At 51.6% G+C, this 17,077-nt stretch overlaps 1 long non-coding RNA gene across 1 annotated transcript; it reads left to right on the top strand.

Annotated features, from left to right (window-relative positions):
- Positions 1-13,636: 13,636 nt before the first annotated feature.
- On the top strand, positions 13,637-16,234 carry LOC128822480 (uncharacterized). The gene is made up of 3 exons (XR_008441445.1): positions 13,637-13,986; positions 14,776-14,813; positions 16,191-16,234. It is a non-coding gene; the product is annotated as an uncharacterized LOC128822480 (long non-coding RNA).
- Positions 16,235-17,077: the final 843 nt, after the last annotated feature.

Here is a 17,077-nt window from a genome sequence, read left to right on the forward strand (position 1 = left end):
AAATCTTTTAGTAGGGCCAATTGTAAGAGGACAAGGGTGAATGGTTTTAAGCTACAAGACACTCAATTGGCTCTAAAGAAGAAAGTGTTTACGAGGAGAGTGCTGAAACACTGGCACAGGCTGCCCAGAGAGCTGGGAGGAGCCCCAAGCCTGGCAACATTCAAGGTCAGCTTGGATGGGACCCTGAGCAACCTGATCCACTTGAAGATGTCTTTGCCAGTGACTGGGGTTTTGGACTAGATGACCTTCACTGGTCCCTTCTAATCTCAACCAGTCTTGGATCCTGCTTGGTTTTCATTGGAAAAGCACCCAGAGTGGATATTGCTATGTGGGGGGGCCCATCGGAAGCCCTGGAGTTTGGCCGAGGAACAAACCCTGACAGGGAACAGCTCTTTGGGCTGCAGCTGCTTTGCCTTGTACCTGCAGAAGTTCCTTGGCAGAGCCTCTCCTGTCCACATCCATCTGCAGGCAGCAGCCCAGAAATTCACACAAGCCAGAGGGCAGCCTGAGCATGTGCAGGTCTGGTACCCCTTGCTTGCCTATCAGGTAGTTAGCCTGAAGCCAAAGGAAACATGAGACTCTACGTGATTCTTCCATATCCTTCAGTGCTCACCTAGACCCCATCTTTTAAGCTCCAGGCTGCAGTGGCAATTTCTTGCCTAGCAGATGCTTAGAGATGAGCCTTCCCTCCCAAAGGAAAAAAGGCTCCAGTGCAGCCCCAGCTCTTCCAAGCTGCAACAGGTCTTGCCTTGACAGCTGATGCGAGCCCCAAGGACGTTTTTACAAGTGGGCCTTGGTGGAAGCACTTTAAGCTGTGGGCATGGGATTTTGTCTAATGGACACACAGGAGAAGGACACCGCTCTCTGAGCGTATTTGCACCTTACCCTCTCACTGGTTTCCCGAATATAAGGAGCCTCTCCTTTGGCCATTTCTATTCCCACGATGCCAAGGGACCAGATGTCCACTTTGGGGCCGTATGGCTCTCTTCTCACCACCTCGGGTGCCATCCAGCAAGTGGTCCCGACCATCGACCTCCGTTTACTCCGCTCAGGGCTGAGCGGAGCACAGAGGCCAAAATCGGCTGAGGAGAAAAACAAACACTGCTTCAAGTAGGGAACCAAGGAAAAGGCTTCCTCACTCTACGTCTCAGAATGCAGTGCTGAATCGAGCTGGAAAAGCAGCTGGGCTCTCATTCCTCAGGGCTGCAGCCAAGGACATGGGCAATTGTCCACTTAGCAACCCCCCCCCCCAGGATTCCCACCCTGGCTTTTCCTCAGGCACTGGAACGTTTACACTGTAACTCTCTCCCTTTGGAAGGAACACACACACAAACCAAAGTTACTCTTGCTACCTTCTTGCTCTCTAGACCACTCAGCCCCTTACAGCTGCGCCCTGGGCTCCCAGAGTGCTCCCTGCCCTCTCACCAGCGCCACTGCTGGGCACCCGGCAGCCGCTCAAAAGCAGCCCCACACCGCCTCCCCGGAGCGCTGCGCCTGACCCAGAACACCCACCCAGCTTGACGGAGCCATCCTGGCCCAGAAGGATGTTGTCACTTTTGATGTCTCTGTGGATCACCTGGTTGGCATGAAGGAAAGCCAGGCCTTGCAGGCACTGGGAGAGAAAAAAGAAACAGGAGGCCAAAAGTTAGCCTGATCTGATTTCATCACACCCAAAAGGACACTGCTCCTGAAGATTCACAGATCTCAAAGGAGCAGTGAGCGCTGGCAAGAGGAAGTGCTTGCTGCTGCAACACGAGGAGGAGAGCAGGATCTTTCCAAGGCAAGGCATATTAGCGCTTGAGAGGGAAACATCAGTCCTTGCTCAAGACTGTCCCCTGCAAAGCCAGTCAGAGTGATCCCTGCTGCACTGGATGCACTCTCCCTGTCTGGAGGACAAGCAATGATTTGCCAAAAGAGGAAAAGTTCCTGCCTTGGGTACAAGGGGATCACTGTCGGGTGGGAGGCTGGAGGACAAGGGTTATAGGGCTTCCTCGACAGCAAACTTGGAAGGAGCTCATTTGTCAGTTTTCAGTAGCAAGCAGCATGGTGGGTGCCGTGCCATCCTTTGAAGTTGGGACTGTGACAGATGAGTCTCTCTTTGGCTTTGCCGCTGGTTTAAAACTTGGACACCAGCACCTTTGCACTTACAGGCAAAGAAGGCAATGCAGAAAGGGTTTGGGCAAAGGCTTGGAGAGGCAAAGTGCAGAACAGAAAATAGAAATGAAAACGAGACAGGGAGTTCAGCAATATGTCTAGAAGAGTAAAGAACAGACTATAGTAAGGGCAGGGACACTGGCAGGCAGTTCACTCCCAATGCTCTTTCTTCTCCAAAGCATAAGAGCAACACAGAAAGAAAGCTCTGAACATGGAATCACTCGCTTTGCAGCGCTTTTGAGGGACGAGCCTGTCCAAGCCATCCCAAGCACAAGCAGGACCCCTTACCTCCCGACACACTGTTGCTATGTGTCCTACAGCCATCCTTTTCATGCTGACCACATCAGCTAAGGAGCCTCCATCCATATACTCCAACACCACCAGGACATCCTCATTGACAAGGTAGCTGCAAGATGAAAGCAACAGAGTGGAGCTGAATGTGAGCAGCAGAATTGTCGGATGAAGGAAAGACTGCAGCTGAGTTTTGTTTCCAGGTCACTGGTAAATGAAGACAGAATCAAATGAAGACACACTCCACCCAGGCTATCCACTGCTTGCCATCTGTGCCGTCTGAATGAGGAAGGCACATCCGTGGAAAAGGAGGCGGCTTAGGTGGCAAGCAGGGGAAAAGGGCAGTTTTGTGATGGCAAAGATTAATCTGGAAGCGGACACATCCCGGCAGCTGCTTCATCATCTTCATACACAAATTGCACCATTAAGTCCAGCAGCAAGGAGGCACAGTCTTCACAGCTTTTACTGTGAAGGGCAGGTGGGTGTGCAGCACTGCCAACACCCTTTGGAAAACCTTGCAGAAAGGACAGTCACAAACAGGAAAAACAATTTCAAACCTGGCAAATTATGTTTCTCCTAGCCTAGTCTTTTGGCATGCAAGGCAATGGAAACCAGTGGGAATGGCGCAAGGGAAATCCTTTCTGTGATGCTTTCTCGGCACTTCTCCTCGACGCTTGGAAGAAATCACACCCCAAAAGAGCAAAACAACATGCAGAGAGTGAACATTCATGCTGCTGGCTTAGTAAGAGAGCCAGGTTTCTGAGATCAATCTTCAAGATATTTCTGCCAGGAAGCATTCATGGGAACAAAATGCAATCTCCTCCCATGCCTTGTGCAGGACTAGATTGATGTTAATTGAAAGATCCATTTTCTGCCAGAATATTTACCTTTCTAGGTAGGTGACAATATTGGGGTTCTTATATTCTTTCATGACCAGGATTTCCTTCAACACATCCTCGCAGCCCTGGCGCTGGAGATTAACTTGCTTTACGGCCACCTACAATGACATTGAAAAGCCCTCAGGAGCGGACATTACGAGAGCCTCTTTCTCCGTGCACTCACGGGCCTGGATGCCTTGTCACCTCGGTAGAAATGGACACTAAACCATCAACCACAAAGCGCTAACAGCACTCTCTGCACCTGCAGACTTCTCAAACAGACTTTGTTTATCACTACTATTATCATTTACACATCTTTTGCAAGCCAAAAGTAATTTTGCTCCTGTGAAGGTAAATTGAAACCACTGGAAATACGTTAGCATTTCTAGGGGCTTTCACCAGCCTTTTGGAGATGGCTGCTATTCTTGACTGGGTGCCAAAGGAAACACACACCTACATGACGGGGAACATGCTGTCCAAAAAAGAACTCCAAGGCAACTCAAAGTAAAGTTACAATCCTAGCACATCCTAACTTCTTCAGTTTGGGCTTCGCAACTCTGAAGAACAATCTTGAACATGGTTTACACCGTGGAATTATTGTCATTTGTAATTCTTTAGTGGCTTTAAGAATGAATAACCCTTTATGTGGTACCCTATGGATGCACGGCAGGTGATAAGCAGGGCTTCGGGCTTTCGGACGCCTCCTCCACCTCCCTCCAAGTGCAGTTCCTGAGCGCAGCACTGCAGGTGGATAATGAACTACCAGAAAGATGCAGTTGTATTTGCCGAGAGCCAAAAACAAGAATCAAGGACTATGAACTTATCGTCCCAAAGAGCAGCGGCACTCTCCAAGACACCATGTCTTCAACACAGGATCAACACAAGGTTGTATTATTTAAGGCTCTTCATCAATTTCTTCTCATTGATCTGTGCCTCTGTGTGTGTGTGTGTGTGTGTGTGTGTGTGTGTGTGTGTGTGAACTAGGTTCCCTAGGACTGAAAGGCAAAACTCTGCTCCAGGCAAGATCTCTCCTTCTTTAGGACTTGCATTATATTTTCAAACTGAACCACGTGATGGAAAACAATGGGAAATCCTATCTGTGTCTGAACCTGGGCTTAAGAGGAGTTGGGCTGGAATGACGGCTCTTGCCATCTGCTAATCTATGCATGTTTATCCAGGAAGTCCAAGCCAGCGTGTCCTTCTCTGAAAGGCACCACCGCCATCCTTGCATTCATTCAGGAAGGGAGGGAGGACAAAGTCTGTCCCAAATGCATTTTGCAGCCTGCCTCTGGACAGGCTGCTTCTGTGGGACAGCCTTTGCAGCAAAGAGTCAGGCGGCCCAAAGCTTTGGCCACGGATCACATCACAAGGGAAAGCACTCAAGGGCTGCAAAATCTGAATGGGCTGTTGGCACTTACTGCTCGTCCTGTGGCAGCGTTGAAGGCCTTATAAACGGTTCCAAACCCCCTGGAAACAGAACAGTGGCAAGAACAGAGAAGTTGGTCAGTGCTGAGAAGCAAAAGGCAGCCCAGGCAGGAGCTCTCTGCTGCCTGCAGTGTCTCAAAACCACTGGGCTTTGTCTACTCTTCAGCCAAAGGCACAGCAGCCCAGCAGCCCTCTGCCACGCAGAGTGTCCAAGGGAAAAGCTGGGTGCAACCGGAAGAGAAAGGGCTGCTACAAATCTCAAATGTACACACTAGACTGTGCATGCGGGTGTTTTCTTCGCCTTTTCCTTCTGGCATCTGTGCCTGTGGCGTGCCTTTCCAGGCAATGAAACATACAGTCCTGCTGGGCCTTCTCACCACTCTCTTTTCATCCTACCTGCCAAACTCAGGCAACACCACACAGCCTTCCTTATTTTCCTGACCACGGAATGTTGTTTTCAGCAAAATGCTACTAAGAAATGCTACTGACAGCTGCTATCTGACAGCTATCAGGTGGGACATTGCTCTCTCAGGTTCTTCTTCCTTCATGAGTGTGGCCAAATTACTTTGAATCATACAAAACCATGTCTCCTGGGAAAATAGGCAAAGTGGCACCACATGTTTGAGGGACAGGAAGGCTTCCAGGTCCTGCTCCTTGAGGCAGGCAAGATGTCGTCAGCATCCAGTGATCTTTCATGATGCCTTGTACTGCCTCAGCACTGAGACAGGGACAGACTAAAGCCAGGGCCTGAAGATGCTTGCAGCTTGCCTGACTTCCCACGTGATATTGCAGCACCAAAATACCTGGCCCATGGTTCTGTAGAAGTAAGCGTGGCTGCACTCACCCACTGCCAATAGGTCTCCATCCAGTGTACTTCTTCTCTGGATCTCCCACACTCACCTCACACCCTGAAAAACAAAATGCAAGAAGCACACTTCAAAACAGAGATCCTGACTTCCAGGAGATCTGAAACCCACCTCCACTCACATCAACAAGAACAACAACAGCAGCCCCAGCAAGACAGGCAGCTCTGTAGCACACCTGGCCTGCACAGAGCCTGATTCTCCACACTCCATTGAAGGGTTGCCTTGAGAGGAAACTAAGCCCATGGGAAAAGCATCAGAGCAGACAGAGACCAGAAAAGAACAGGCACCAAGGCAAGTGGTTGTCATCCAGAAACAGGAAGGAGGGCTGGAAAATCAGGACACTTCATTTTCTTGGGAAGAAACACTCTCTTGTGAGATTCAACAAAAGCTTTCATACTTCCAAAGTTTCAATGCACCCTCAGATCTGGGATGAATTTTTATCATTTTTTTTCTGCTGTTTTTTCCAGAGCAGAAAGCATATTGCAAAGTGAATTCTGGCAGAGGAGGGCACCTTATCTACCTCTCAGCAGTTTGCCTAAAGAATGCCTTGACATTTTTAGAGAGCAGCAGCTCATGCTATAACCAAGAACAATGGCTCTAAGAATTAGGACCCTCTTCATTGATGAGCAGGCTAAGTTCTGAAGATGACTTTGCCCATTCCCCATTTAGTGAAGAACTACAAGTCCTTGTCTTCAGCCTGGCGTGCAGCAGTCACTGGCACTGGACTCAGCCCCTTGAACACCACCCACGTGCCCCATCTTCCCAAATGGGCACAGCCCAGACGGGGAACAAGGACAGCGCCGCTCCTCAGGCGCTGCCGTGACACAGACACCTGCACAAATGAGATGCTGATCCTTTCATCAGTCCAGGCAAAGCTGCAGCAACGGGACGGCAGCTGCAACCTCACAGCTAAGGAAGGCTCCAGCCTCTGCAGTCACACCAGCTGTCAGTGGCAGGGCAGGTATGACAAAAAGCTCGGCAAAGCCCACAAATGGCCACTGACAGCCACTGTGAAGAAGACAGAGCCAGACTGAGCCCCGTTACAAGCTGCTGACCTCACTCAAGACAGAACATGATTGTCTTTGACTTCAGACCCTGGAGCAGTAGATCAATCCACCTTTTGTCCCAACAGCTGGTGGCAGACGCTGAGTAAACCGGGCTCTGTTCTGTACCTGACCGCTTATTCTCTGACAGCACTGCACTGGCAGCTATTACCAGTGGCAAGAAGCAACTCAGTTGTACTGCAGAATCAGCAAGGCCTTGGTGTGCTTTCCTAGACTACGATCTGTGCAGGGATTGAGGCCAATGCTTAGTATTCCAGGAGTATTTACCAGCGGGCAGTAGCAGTACAGCGTGCCTGGTACCAGAGGAACATGCAGCAGAGGCTTCCTTCTTTGATGCATCTTCCTAAGCATACAACTAAGATATCAAAGAGGGACTGTAAAAAGAGTATCCTGTTTTGTTTCTTTTGGGGCACTTTGAAAAGAACTCTTCCTCTCTGATTCCTCAAGATTCTTCTAAGAATATAATTTTTTAACTTTTAGGGCATACTGAAAAGACCTCTTCTTCTCTTAATTCTGCTGTCACCTGATGTTCATTTCAAGGAGGTCAGGCTAACCAAAATGGAGGATTCTTATCAAAACCAACTGTGGAAGGAATAGGAGACATACTAAGAGTCATAAAAACAACACCAGCATTAAACAAGCCGCACAGCCAATCAAATTCACTGATGTATTCTGTCTCCAATGACTGGTGACAAGTCAGGAGTCTAAAGGGAATCTAGGAAGCCAACTGTTCTGATCTGTTTGGCCAGACTAGCACACACATGTTCACTCGGTCACTGCATAGGTTGCAGGCTACTGCGGCTCAGGACACAATCCCTGCTTTTGTCTTTATTGCACAGGGAAGCTCAGGCAAAGCCCACCCACGCCCAGCTGCCCTCAAAGGCAAAAGGAACGCCCCAAATGCTCCCTGGCTGCCTCCGAGCACAACAATGGCTTCTGTAGGGAGTCCAAAAGGTCTGTCTGACACCAAAGCGAGGAAGAACATGTGCTACAGCTCATGCTGAGGCACACACTATAATGCGCTGCTCAATGGCACAAGAAATCCCCAGGACGTACTCAGCAGCTTCAGGAACTGCTTCTCTTTCTCCCGGCTTGAGAGGGCCGAACTGCTCACGCTCGGGTTTTCGGGCTGCGGAGAGGAGGCTTCTTCGGAGGATGCTGCTGCAGCGGCAGCTTTGATGGCAGATCCTGCGTCCATCTGGGACAAGAAATTTGTGTGTGTCAGAAAGGTGCCTGGCAGAGATGCCCCAGACAGAGCATTTCAAAGGCAAGCCCTTAGGAACAGCACTGGTGCTGTTAGGCTGCAAGCTGAGCTGCCAACTCTTCCACCTCCAGTCAAACCCAAACGAGCAGTCAGAGACCACAGCTTGTCACAGTCAGCCGTAGTAGAGAGTGCAAAAGGGAAAGAACAACTTCACACTTCACCCCGTTCTGAGGACTGCATTCACCATGGACAGGGACAACTTGCTCAGAATCTGTGTGGGTCACCATGCTCGCCTGAGCAAACCCCTCAAAAAACAAAGCGAGCACTAAGAGGCCAGCAGAAATACATTCAGAGGATTGCTGGCCCACCGGCCAAAGCACTAGCCCTGCTGCCCAGGGCAGCAGCTGAGATTCAGCGGCCCAGTAAGTGTCCTTCTGACCAGCTGCCATGGAGACCACAGAGCATGGCGGTCAGAGACATTGCCCCCATCCACCTGCTGCTCTGCAGGGGAAAGGCAGCAAGGGCAGACACCACTTGTTGCACCACTGCAGTGCCTCCTGCTCTTTCACTCACCTGCTTTTCTTCAGCTGGGCTGTACTGCAGCAGGACCTTATGCATCCTTTCCATTTCTTCTTTGTGCCTCTTCTCCATGGCCTTCATCTTCCTCTGAGCGTCCTGCAGCTCTGCCTGCAGCTTGATATTCTGTCAAGAGGAATCTTACTGGCATCTGCAATCTCGCTCAGGTCTCCTCTTTTGCACTCTCAAAAGCACTTGTGTTCAGCCACTTCCTTCTGCTTCTCTACCCAGCTCTAACCCTTCCATCCTAGCTCTTCTGCCTGCTGCTCAGCACTGGAGCCTGCCAGGCTCTGTGCTTCCAGTGCCTGCAGTAGTCCTTGCTTCCCCTTTCCTGACATCTCCAGTTCATGCCCCCATCCCTGTCCTTCCCTCTGCTACCTGGCTAGTCAGGCTCACCTGCCCTTTCTTCAGCTTGTTCAGCTCCTGCCTCAGCTGGCACATGTTATCACACAGAGCAGCATTCTGGCACTGGAGCTGCACAGAAACAAAGAGAAGACGGCTTTAAACGTCCCACACATCACTTGTGTGGCAACCAAGATTGACGTGCTGACGCTTTCCAAAAGCAGTTTGTTCTCTTTCTTCTATTTACCAAGGGCCAGCTAAGAGACAATGCCACCCAGACAGACAGTGTCCAGAGAAACAGTGCCCAGAAGGAGCCCAGAGGAGTCCAAAACAACACACAAACTCTCTTTTCACACTCTGTGCCTCTTGACTGTCTCTGGTTCTTATCTTTCTCATCCAGGCTGCATGATGGCAATTTACTGCTTCATCTCAAGCAGCCTGTTCTCCTGTCCCCTCTGTACCTCTGTCAGGGCTTTTGCCAGCTGCTCCATCTTCTTCTGCGCCTCCAACCTCTGTTGTTCCAGCTGTTGTCTCGCCTGATGAGGGGAAGACACACTTCCACATGAAGTCCCAGCAATACTCCCCAAAGAAAAGAAATAGAAGCTTCATGCCTCCAACAACCCCCGTACCTGAAGAGTGCACACTAGTGACTTTGTGCCCTCCAGCACTCCTGCCCTAACAAGAAACCTAGGAGGAGGCCCAACATGTGTAAGGAAAGGAGAGGTCACCTTCCTTCCCTGCTCTGATGGCTGCCTGTTTCCTGGCCCCCCTCTCTTCAGGATTTCTGTCTGTTCTCAGAGACTCTGTTCTCAAATTCCCCCTGCCCTTTGATCAAGGAAAAGCTGCAGATGGACTGCAGGATGAGGACGAGGCCAGCACCTCGATGACCCAGTCACAAGACAGGCCACCAGCTGAAATACCAGCAACACGGGGCCTGTTGCAACTGCTTCAGGCTCAAAGGGAAGACTTCTGTCCACTGTGGAAGGACAGAAAGCAAGGAAGCCAGTTGCTGGCACTACACTTGGCAGCAAGGTCAGCAGCAGTCTGCTGCATGGCACGAGGCTGTGGGGAAGAAGCTGCCCCTTCGCTGCCATGCTTTGGGTGGCGACCACCCAGCCTCCTGGGGAATTTGGCTTATGCCCATGCTCAACCTGTGGCTGCATATACTGTCCCAGCACTGTCCTCTGGGTCTTCACAGGCCTTCAAGTAGGAGCCCTTGAAGCCCTCTGCTGCCTGGCCCAGCAACGTGTAGCCTACAGCAGATGCTTGCGACCATGTCACTGACTCAGGCTGCTCTTCTGCTAAGCCAGCCCTCCAAACTTGCCTGAAAACTTCAGGGATGTATTGTTTCTTACCAGTTCTTCCTTCGCTTCCTCAGCAGATTGCCAGAGTCTCACAGCCTTGCTGCACTGCTCTTCTGCCCAGCGGAGCTGTTGAGCCATGTCTTCACATTGCTGCTTGCTGAGAGATCTTACAGCCAGCAGCTCACGACGAAGGCCCCTCACATCCTCTGCAAACATGACACACGGCAACAGTCAGAGACTACACAAGCAGAGGAATCTGCTGACCTTAAGCCCTTTCAGTTTCAGGCCAGGAGGAAGCTGCCCTCAGCTCCTTCACTCCTCAGAAGCCCTGCAGACAGAGCTGGCTTCACAGCAGCTGCACTAGGCAGGGCGATCCCCAGAAACAAAGCGCACCAGCCTCTCACCCAGTATCGCCTCCTTGGCCTGCGTGGCTGTGCGCACTTGGGCTTCCACACGGCTCCTGGCTATCTCCAGCTCTGATACGTGCTGCTGAACCTCCAGCAGGCTGCTTTGCAGGCTCTCCTTCTCTGACCTACAAGTTGTGAAGATGAAGAGCAATTGTTCCTGGCACACAGGGGCAGTTTCTCCAGTATGATGTGCCTTAAGAACCCTACACCTTAGTATGGAAAACAGCTTGCATGGAAACTCAGGTACAGCAGGACAATTTTACCACTTCAAATAGCAAAGCAAGCCCCTCCAGGTGACTGGGCAGCCTTTCCTCATGATCTAGCCCAGCACAGAAAGCCCAGCTGCGTTTGAGCTCAGCGGACAAAGCTCAGATTGCCGTTGCCTGACTTATCACACACGGGTGGCTGTGCCCACAAAGTCTCTGCCAACGAGCAAAAGCCCAGCCTCTGCTCACAGCCCTCAGCTCATCAGCACTTCCAAGTCCCTCTGCAGGGGGACAGAACAGTGTTCTCCTGGCCGACCCGTCAATGTTTCATGCTATCCACGGTGTACCTATAGGTACTTTGTTTGCCAGGCACTCTCTAAGTAAAAGGGACTGAAGGAATTCACCAAACGATATTATTGGAGTGAAACCTCCAGCTTCTAGCAACATGAGTACGAAACCAGAACCAGGTTTTTATCTGAACAAGAACTGTGTAGGAAAGGGAGAGACAGACAGGTATCCTGCCATTTAAATCACTGGAAATTTGTGAACAAGAACACTTCGTACCTTGGCAAGCCTGGAGAGGAGGCACCGGTGCTCGGGGCGGCTTTGTGCCCAGCCAGCTCGTGGCAGGGCTGTGGAATCAAAACGCCTAAATCCTGCAGTGCATGGGAAGATTGCCTTCCCGGTCAGCCTGCGCTTAAGCTGTGCTGTGCCCGGGCGCTGTCCATTGCCCTGGCGCTGTCCTTGCGGACGGTCAGTCCCGTTTGTGGCTCCGCGCTGCTTCGCAGCTGCCCGAGGCTCTCCCCCCTCACAGAGGGGCCCCGCCCCGCCCCAGGCGCCCCCTGGCGGCTGCCCCGCCCCGCCCGGCCCGCGCAGGGGCGCTCCCTTCCCATGGCGCCCCCCAGCGGCAGCCGCCCCTCACTGCAGGCACGGGGGCGGGATCGGGCCCTGCTGCTCGTCCTGGCGCTCGGCTCCCTTTTCCAAGAGCGAGCGCGGCTTGAAAGGAAGCCTTTTCCAACTGTGTCCCTCTGCTTTCCTTTGAGGGGGCCGAAAGTCTCCCCTGAAGGTGGGCCTAGTGCGTCCATAAGTGCTGACGCAGGAAAAGGCCCATTTGTTCTCCCACCAGCTGCCACTACTGGCTCAAAAGCAGCGCCCAGCTCTGGAAGGAGAAACAGCCCGCGGCACAGTGGTGCCATCCCTGCCCAGCCGGAGCTCTCTGGCAGAGCAGCAGCAGCAGCAGCAGCAGCAGCAGCAGGGCTTGCCTTGGCTTCACCTGGGAAGCCAGAAGCCTCCATAAATCAGCAGGTTCCCAGGCTGCATCGGCTCCTGATGCTGGGTGAATCCTGCTAGCTCTGACTGCTTCCAAAAGGTTATAAAGGCAGCAGTATAGACATACATGCAGAGCAACCAGCGTCCAATACATGTGTAAAACTATGGGGGTTTGTGTGCTATTATGAGGGCTGTCATGCTGATAGTGAGTGCCTCCTCCACAGCTTGTGTGCAGTACCATTGCTGGGCCACTTTCCTCCCCAAGCAGTCACCGCCAGCTTCGTTCTCTGGCTCTGTTGCATCTCAAAGCTCAGTTGCCCAAGCTCCTGTGTTCCAGCTCTCAGGCTGGAGCACCAACCCGTGCTGTTGCACGTGAACAAATGGTCTGTCTCCAGTTCACTGTGCAGGCAGAAAGCACTTTTGCTAAGATGTAGGATGTAGAAAGTAGAGGAAAAAATTGGTTGGAAACTCTTGGGGTGGGGGCAGGCTGCCAGAGCTTTCTGTTGCTTTCATTTGAGGAAACAGCAGTGTTTTGTGACTGGGGGGCAGAAAACGGTATGCATAGCTCTGTGGACTGTTCTGTAAGAAGTGCATGCTTGAAACTACTCCCTGATCTCTAGCCCTGAGGAAATGAGGGTCACCCACCAACATTTTAAAGCTTTGGGATTAGGACACTAGGACGGTGCAAATGTGGTGTCTGTAGATGCAAAGGCATTCGTCATCTAATCAGTCATTTCTTGAGAATTGTCCTGACTTCCAGTCTGACACACAGAGGGAATTTGCATCAGGACAATATGTAGCCTGGAAGGAAGCTTCTGAACTTTGGAAGGCTTGTGGTTGCTCTGTTTTCCTGAGCCTGCCTTCCTAAGGTGTGCCCACCAGCTGAGCTATTTGGTCTCTGCCTCAGGGTCTCCTCCTTTTTCGGTGGGACTTGCCCATTTTGCCACATTGGTTTCCTCCCCCCACCAGCTTCTCCGGTGTCCCGCACGGGGATTTGATTTCCTGTTCCTTCTTTCTGTGTGTCCATTAGAGTCAGATCTCTGTGACTCCCAGATGTGTGCCCAAGAAAGCTGCCAGAAGTGAGTCACAGGCCCCAAAGGCTTCTTTGAGGTGCTGTGATTGTGCAGCAGCAGTGTGCTGTGTGTGCAGCAGGTTGGTTACTTGGCTTTTTCTCCCCACTTAGGTGTCATTCTTCCTTCAGCGAGCCCTACAATTTGCTGGTTGATGTCAGCCATGCAGAAATGGGCAGGAATGGCAGGCATTCCAATGTAGGGAACTCTCTGGGATATTAGCAAAGCACGATTTCACCCACAGAATTTAAAAGCAAATTTAAAACTGGCTTTAGTCAGAAGCACTGCTGGCCAAAAGGGCACGTGGCCTTTGGTTTCCTCACATCCTGGTTGTCTCTCAGTGTTCAGCTTGGTGTACAGGGTGGGTGTATGGGCTTGGTGCCTGTTTTGTGTTACTCTTGGTTCCTTTGAGCTGTGGGTTTTGGACTGCAAGGGGGTTTTGTGCTGCTTTGGGGCAGAGGAGAATTTTCCGGGCTTTTCTTCTGTCTTAGCTGCTGAGAAGGTTGGGTTGCCATGCATGAATTCACAGACCAACCCAGAGCAGCTGCTATTGTGATGTCAGCAGAGGGCTGCCACGTCACAGCGCTGTCAGCAGGAGGTTTCCTGGTGCCCGCAAGGCCTCAGCGTCCAGAGCAGCCCTTGGCACGCTCGTGGCAGGAGGATCACCTCGACTGTGCTGTTCTCAGATTACAGCGGGTGTCCTTTTGCTTCTGTATTTTCTTGCACAGTCCGTAGAGTCGTGCAAGTGTCCTGTTGCTCCCCTTTTTCCTTGCACAGTCTGGGGACTTGTGCAAGAGGGGGTTTTTTTCTATTTTTTTTCCTGGCCTACGGACTCGAGCAGCACTGCTCAAACGATGGAGCGAGTCCGTAGAGCAGTCAGCAGCGCCTTTTCATTGGCGGCTTCTCGGAAAGCTTTTCATCGTTTGACTGGTAAATAGAAGTTTTTCCTTGGGGCAGCACGTTGAAACAAAAATGGCATAAAGATGCCGTGTGTTTGGTAAAGCTCCTGTCAACAGCTTCACCTAAAAAGGGGGTGTCTCTTGCCCAGCAGGGTGTGGGAACCTCCCAAACGCAGACTGGGGGAGCTTTGCAGGTGTCCTTCTAGAAACTGTTTGGTTCTCTCCAGAGCTGAGGAAAAGCATCTTTTTTCTGCATACCATCCTTCAAGGACGTGCCTGTCTAAGTGGGCCCCCTGTGTGTGCTACCAGAGCGACTGGCTTTGCGCTGAAGGGCAAAGTGCCGAGCAGTTTGTGTGTGCTCCTGAACCCCGGAGCTGGGCCTGTGCTGTGTCCCAACAGAAGTGCAAGCGCTAAGAGGGGCTTGGTGGGAGCTTTTGTGGGGAATTGTTTACAGCAAGCGTGTGGGACATGCTGCATGCAGTTTACAAAAAGAAAGAGCAAGTCCAGGAAAGAGAGGAGAAAAAAGCTGCTTTAGCTGCAGGCTGCACAATGAGCTTCAATGTAGGCACTGACTGCTAAGGAACAATTTGCATCTTCTCAGCCAAGTTTCGAGGTCCTTAGTGGCAAAGCCGAGCAAAAGGTAGACACAGCCTAGGGTATTGGCCTGCAGTCTCGCTTGCTGTGCTAAAGAAGTGTTGCTCCTGGAGGGATTGGTTGCGAAAGGAAAATGCTCTCTGCTTGGGTGGACTTGTTCTGTGGGATTCCTCAGCACAAACAGATTTCTAACAGCACCTGGTTCATTTTCCCTTGTCCCCGGCAGGTCGCCTCAGACGTGGAAGGAATCGAGTGCACGTTTTGGTGAGTGGGATGGGCACCCTTGACATTCCTGGTGTCTGAGGATTGTGGAGAAAGCTGTGGCCTTGGCCTGTTGCAGTAGAGTGCCAGCCTGGCAGGCCGAAAGAAAGTCCACTAAGTCGATGTGTGCATGAACACTACCAAAAGGATTCCATCCGTTTCCTCCTTTTCCACGGAAGAGGTTATAATTAATGAAAGTCAAGCTTTGCAGACAGGAGGCTGCATGCTGATTGTAGGCAGGCTGAAACATCTCCTTCAGAAGCATATGCAATCCCGTCCAAACATTAGTCTCATTAGTGCACTTGAATTGAGTTTGAATGACTGAGCATCCCACTTGTCTCCAAATTCATGACTTCTGCTGAAGAGAGCTGAGGATAGAGCTCAGGAGACATAAGGTTCTAAATGACAGGTTACTCCCTGTCCCTCACACTGTTGCCTGTCTGCAGAGCACCTCCTCTGGCTCTCTCTCTTCCTCTGGAGGCTAAAGGGGAGGTGTCCTGTCAAAGGACAACAAACCTCCACGTGTCGTCAGTGCAGGGCCTGAGCATCCTGCACCAAGGAGTGGCAGCTTTGGTTGGGTCAGTGCAAAGCTTTGGTGCAGTGCAGAGCTGCAAGGTTGTGAGCAGGCAGCACTTGCCCTTTGTGGCTGAAGATGCTGTGGGCTGGAGTCCTGCCATGACCTAGCTCTTCAGCCCAGCCACTGACCCGTGGAAAATGGGATCTGAACTTTCCCATGCAGGCACCGTTTTCCTGGCATTCTCACAGGGACTGGGAACTTCCCTTGCTGTGAGATAAGCGGTAGCATGATGTCCCTTAGTGCTACTGGTGCAAAAGTCAGCCCCTTTGTGCACAGAGCCTGTGCAGGCTCCCTGTTGTCAGCAGAGGGAGAGGTCCCAAGGCGCAGTTCACCGCCTTGTGGGCTACGGAGGAGCCACTGTTGCCTGCAGGGACCTACCCCTCTCCATGCCCTGTCCAGGTAGCTACAGTCACTGCTTCGACTACACCCTTAACTGTGACATGAGCCAAGTTTGTTGAGAAGAATCCTGAGCTGCTCTGCATGGCAGAGACAAGGTCTGTCTGTGAAGGGCTGGAATGCAGTTCCTATTGGCTGCTCTCCAAGGCCTGAAATCCTGAGGGGAAGCCAGCTGACCAGAGCTGAGCAGGGAAGTATTCCCTGCTTCTACTCAGACACTTCCAGAGCAACTCAAGGGTTAGTTGGGACATAAACACCACCTAAACACCACCTCAACAGCCCCACACACGACAGATTTTGCCTTCACATGAGCTGTGTCTCTGCTTGCTGCTTCTGCCAGCTCTCAGGAGCCAACTTCCCTGCTCCTTATTGCTGCTTTGTGGTTTTTCCCTGCCCATTCCTTGCAGGTCCCTCAAGGAGAGGTCCTCGCCAGTCAGGACTCCTCGGTCCAGGCAGGAGAGGCGGAGCGGCAGGAGAGCACGGATAGAGTGCGCGGCGCTCAGGAGTTCAGGTATGTGTTAAGCTTTCTCGCTTTCTCTGAGCAGGGGTGGGCATTGCTGGGCTTTCGGAGGCCCAGGGTCGAAGAACAAATTTGGCTTTCTCATAGTTTGACTTGCTCAGCACAGCCAGGAGAAGGCAGCCCAGGGCAGGTCTGGATGCTGACTGACCTAGAGCATAGCTGCCTCCTGGGACTCACTTCTCAAACCTTGACTAAAAGCATTCTGAACTAGACGAGAGTTAAAACAAGGGAGGTTCAGGCTGAGCTTAAGGAAAGCAAAGCATTGACCTGGAAAGACAATCATGCAGCAGAACAAGTGCCTCAGAGAGCATGTACAGATTCCACCCCTTGAAATTTGGAAGCCCCAGGTGCATAGAGCCTTGAGCAGCCTGTCCAGATGCTGACCCCAATTGCTTGGAGCTGAAGACTAGGCTAGAGGCTTCCTGGGGTCTCTGCCAGCCTAAACCATCTTGGGATCCTGTGATTATTGAATTGGAAAATCGTACCCACCACCTCCCCAAGCTGCAACTTGCAGGCTCTTTCCTTGTTTCACTAGTGAAAGCAAGAGTAATTGTGGGACTACTCATTTGGACTTACCAAGAGGGTCTTAGCCGAAGAAAAGCTTTTGCAAGTCCGGTATCCACTGTATGGGAAAGGAGCGTTAGACCTAGCAGGCAGGAAGCTGTTACACTGAGAGTACCAGAGCTTTCTGCAAATGTTCTGTGGCTTCTGGAAGCTTGTTTGACTTCCTCAGTGGCAACTCTTTCACCTGCACGAATGACAAAGAGAGATGCT

Source organism: Vidua macroura, chromosome Z (assembly GCF_024509145.1).
Source record: "Vidua macroura isolate BioBank_ID:100142 chromosome Z, ASM2450914v1, whole genome shotgun sequence".
In the NCBI taxonomy this organism is placed as follows: domain Eukaryota; kingdom Metazoa; phylum Chordata; class Aves; order Passeriformes; family Viduidae; genus Vidua; species Vidua macroura.